A 5,554-nucleotide genomic window follows, 5' to 3' on the forward strand; every position below is an offset into this window, starting at 1 on the left:
AGCTATGATTACACGGTCAACGAAATCGGTCAACGCGTTGACTCTCTGACGTAAAAATGACGTCACAATCTGTCCCAAGAGTGTCACGTTGTGTGATCGTCAACGAAAACTGTTGTCATTGCGTTGACGGGTACGATGACACTCGCGTTGACACACATTTTTGGGTCAACGCATTGACTATTTTCGATGACCGTGTAATCTCTCTATCAATGCCATTGGGACGCGTTGACAAGATTTTAGGACTGGGTGTCATACCAATGACCCTGTCCCAGCGTTGACGCGTCAGAATTTAATACCGTGTCATCGTTTTAGAATGACATTGTTTTTTGTATAGAAATATGATGAAAGTTGGATTGGGAAAATTTTTTGTACGACGATTATTTGAATGGTGTACCGTTTTGGAGGGACGGGGGTTCTCATTTCACCTTTTTGTTTTTTTTTTTTTACAAAAAAACTTTTTGGTATGGCCATGGCATCCATGTTGGATGCAAAAATTTTTTTTTTGACAAAAAAACAAAAACCATTTGTATATTCTAAGCTACATTTTATGACCATAACCATTAACATTGGGTGCGGCGGCGTTCCTATGCTATAAGCGTTTGAAGGTGGCCATGTTAATTTTTTTTTCGATTTTTAAAAATTAAAAGTCGAAACTTTTTTATTTTTTTTTTCTTATTTTTCGAAACAAGTTTAGTAATTTTAAATTTGTATTCGTTCAACAATCTTATCAGAATTCATTTAAGACTTTTATCTTAAAAGTGCATTGCGTATATCTCGAAGTTTTTACATTTCAATGCAACCATGTCAAACAAATTTTCGTTTAATATTTCTATGCAAGCTTTTTTCAAATCTTATTTTCTCCGCTTTTTTTTACAAAATATTTTTGAAAATTTAAATTTTTGTTTTGTGTCAAACAGTGTGATCAACATAGTTTTGCGAGCCAACGCGTTGACACTGCTAAGTAAAAGTCACGTTGACACACCTGCGCGTCAACGTAATTTAGGACAATATTGACGCAATAGTGTCAATCGTGTGATAGTCAATGTGTAAGCATTGACATTGTGAACGTTGACGGTGAGATGACAGAGAGAATATGGATTTTTTCTTGACGTCAGAGAGTCAACGCGTTGACCGTGTAATCATAGCTTAACTATTTCCAATTTCAACCAAGTACATTGTACATTTTATGAAAACCAATTGATAAAAGACTGAGAAAAAAATGTCAAACAATATGGAAGTATATGCCTGAAATTTATGTCATTACAAATGTAAAAAAAAACAGTATATTTTTTAAATTCTTGGTCTCATGAATTCTAGGTTCTGAAACAAAAACTCAATGCATTATAACAAAGAAATTTATTTATTTGCTACGATTTTGATTTAAACAAAATTTCTTCGTAAGATACTGGAGAAAAATACCCTATAAACCGTTAGCCGTTTTTTTTTTGCTTACAATTTAGAATGTCATAATTTTATGAAACAATATGGCAACTCAGAACATGTATAAAATTCCCCGATTTGAATTCTGTATAGATACCTACTTATCGCAGTTAATAAAAATTTAATAAACCAAACAAAGACATACTCATAATACCTAACTCACGCGATTCAAAATCTCCAATTAAATTTCTATGAGGTTAGCCAATTTTGTGAACTTCGCTATATGCCACCCTTAAAAAACCCATTTCAAAAGCAATTCACAGGCTTCAAATGGCATCACCCTTGAATATTTTATGTATCCCCACACACATATGACCAGACCAAAGAGCTATCTCTAACATTTCAAATGTTCAAAACTGAATTCAAGGGATGGGGTGTGGAAAACGATTTGAATTGTTTTCACCATCAGCAACAACGTGGAATAATAACAAAAAGCATAACATCGTTTTGTGGCTATAAGTACCAACAATATTCGCTCACAACCCCATCATCCCCCGAATATTAAAACCCATCAGATCCCCGGTATCCATACCTATTACCAAAGAGATCATAAAAATCAGTATAACTGCGCGTTTGCCGCGCGAAAAAACAAATGAATCCCTGAAATTTGCTGAAATTGTTGTGCAAATGGGGTGGAAGTGATACCAAATGGTGATATTGGAGCAATGGTGAAGTGAATCTGAATAAATTATTATAAAAGTGTTTTTGTAATTTGATTATTGTGCAAGACCAACACCCCGTTTCCTGTTACAATAACAATGGTGGGGCGCTTGTAGAAGAAAATTTATTACACTTGACCTCGGGTCGGGTTCGACTGGCAAAGTGGCAACTTTCCATTCCTTCTCATTCATATCGCCATTATGCCAATATTATTCTAATGGAGAGAGGGTGACTCAATTATATTTGTTACTATAAAACCAGAAATACAGATAACAATAATAATAATAGCTTGTAGCTGTAAAACGCAATCGAAAAAGGTTACACTTCGCACAGAAATATAATTATTATTTGTGCAGAAGTGAATTAAAGTGGTAATTCAATGCGCGATTGGGATCTTATTAGTTTATCGATTGTGTGCAGATTGACATTGTTATTTATTTTATATTCTCTCAAGGAAAAGATAAAATAATCGTTTTGCGTAAGCACGAGTGTAATTTAGTTATTCTTGTGATGGAAGAAACAATTGAAGGTAAATTGATTTGCCTTGAATATCAATATTATGGTAAATGTGGATTGTTCTTTATGAAGAAATCAATATTCATATCATAAATGCATGCCATTTATTTAAGTCAAGCAATTATACTGAGTATGTTATTGAAAATTATGTAATTAGCTCTTTAATGGGTAGATAAGGGTATACAATTTTACCAATAACAGTCCTGTTATTACCGAAAATTAGGATTGGAGGCATACAAAGTTATTCTTAATCTTTAATGTAAAAAAAAAAAAAATCAGAATATAACTCAAAAAAGAAGCTTATACGAACGCGGAAACGCAGAAATATACCTAAAAACTCATCTAAAAAAACGCCTTAAAATGTATTTTTTAATACAACTTATACAACGAGCTATATAAAATCATATGTCGGTGGCGTTTTTAAGAGCATCGAAAGGGAAGCGGCAAAATGGGTTTAACGGTCTTCTTCCATTTATTCGGCGCTGTTATGATCTCGATATCGCGAAGATCATAACTCTTCCACGTATCTGCTCGTGGATTATCATTTTTATGATTTAAAAAATTAGATTCACAGACACGATTCATAGATATGCGTCCTACACATAAATCAAAAGCAACCGCAACTCTACAACAACAGCCCCAATCAAGCTTCTATAAAGTTCAATGCAAGCAATTTTCTGTATTGTATTAGACCTTAGACTTTCACAAAAATTCTGAAAGTATAAAAATCGTTCCTTTGAACCTAGACACCTATTCTAACAAGCAAATTCTACTAAATAATTCTTCTTTTATGACGCGACAACGCTTGTCATGATTTTTATTCTGTTTCTTTCTCACGAGTGCCCCCAATAACACCCACCCATACATCAAGTGCTCATTTTAGAATTCCTTTGAGATCGAGATCTCCTTTAAAATAAGGTTAGCTGTTGTTAAGTAACATAATAAACATCCTTCAAAACTGCTCATTTAAACGCCCCTTGTTGTCAAGAATAATGAGTTAGGCTTTGGTGCGCGCATTTGCTGAAGAAAGCAGCATCCTTTATCATATTGGCATAAGCTCTACATTCTCCTGGTAATGTTAATTGGTCTCATTTCGTCTTAAGATACTAATATCACTGGTTTGCAAAATTTAACTTTTTTTTTCTCCTTCAAATAATTTTTTGATATTATGAAAGATTAGACTTTCCTGAATCTAAATCTGGTTTCAGAAAAATTCTATCGGTTACCGTTTTTTTAAAAATGATTTTTGAAAAATGTGAGTAGTTTCTAAAAAATCACCCTTTTATATTCATTTGAACTTGTATTTGTCGCATTGAGCTCAAATTTGGAGGACTTATTCTTCATAATATGACCTATCGATTGACACCAAATAATGTTCTTTTACATTCATGTTTACTCATTTTTAAAAATACTGATTGACAAAAAAAAGCAGACATTTCGAAATCCTTCACTTTTTAGTGAACAAAAGCATCTTAATTAAGGAAAATGTAAAATATCAATGCCCATTTGATTTAAAAAGTCAAATATGTAAAGAAAACCAAAATAAAATACATTAAACAAAATTTTTACGTGTTTTGTAATTTTGTATACTATTTTTCTATTTAGAAACATCTTATTTGTAATAAGCCATTTGATAAACTGCATTGTAAAGCTTCAGATTTGTTTCTCCTAGAAACAATGGTACACTTTTCTTATAGTTTTTGATGTGCTGAGTTAGAATCCGAAGTCAAAAAATTCTATCACGTCAGGATTTTAAGATATTCGCATTAAAGTAAAATCAAGTTTTTAATATCAGCATACAAAAATACTTTAGAAAAGTATAGTTTTATATAAAGGAGGATTTCCTTGCAGACCAGTGTATTTAACAATATTAATAGCCTCCTTTCGAGACGCGGGTTTCATAGCCGTATCTAGTTGGGGGTTTTGGGGGTTTAACCCCCCCCCCCCGAAATTTTTTTTCAGAAAATCAAAAGATATATTATTAACAAGAACAAGTCTAATGGTAGGTAGGTAGAGATGGCGGTCAAGGCAAACCATGTTTGATTGACCCAAATAGCGCCGGATGCGCCGTTTTGATACCAAAACTTATGAAACCTGTGAGTGATAATTGGATTTATTTGAAATACATTTTTAATTGGTTTTAAAAAAGGGAAAAACAAGTGTTAGGCAGTCCTAAATCCACTTTGTTGCATTTAGGAACGAGATCAAGTCTTTGATCTTTGATTCTGAGATGTTATCTATGACATTAAAGAATTCGCTCCCCAGAGAGAGTGCTCTATTCCTAGCAAGGGCGGGACATTGACATAGGAAATGGTAGACCGTTTCTTTTTCTTGCTGGTCCAAGCAGCTGCGACAGTAGGTATTGTGCGGTATACCCAACTTTGCTGCATGTTCCCCTATCGGCCAATGTCCTGTGCACACCGCAACGATTCTGCTAATATCTTTTCTGGGTCTAGAGATTAGGTCATATGTTTTGGATTTATTATAGGTGGGCCAGATTTTTCTGGATATGACGCAGCTAGTCAAGTTGTGCCACCTATTGTTAGCTTTTGTTAGGAATTTTAAGAAGATATCGCCCTTCATGACTCCTATGGGAATGCTAACTATTTCCGCTAGTGACTCATGAAGGGCTGATCCTTGCCTGGCCAGTTCATCCGCCTTTTCATTGCCTTCAAAACCACTGTGACCTGGGATCCAGATGAGAGTGATTGTGAGGCTTTCACTCAGCAATGAGAGTTCCTCTCTGCACTGCTGAACCAATTTGGAGGATGTCGTGACCGAAGCAATTGCTTTTATAGCTGCCTGACTATCTGTTAGTATAGCTATATTTTGGTTTTGATTTGGATATACTCTAAGTAATTTGCAAGCTTCTTTAATTGCCAGTAATTCCGCTTGGAATACACTGGCAAAGTTTGGTAGTCGAAAGGATTTTGAGATA

Source organism: Episyrphus balteatus, chromosome 3 (assembly GCF_945859705.1).
Source record: "Episyrphus balteatus chromosome 3, idEpiBalt1.1, whole genome shotgun sequence".
In the NCBI taxonomy this organism is placed as follows: Eukaryota; Metazoa; Arthropoda; class Insecta; order Diptera; family Syrphidae; genus Episyrphus; species Episyrphus balteatus.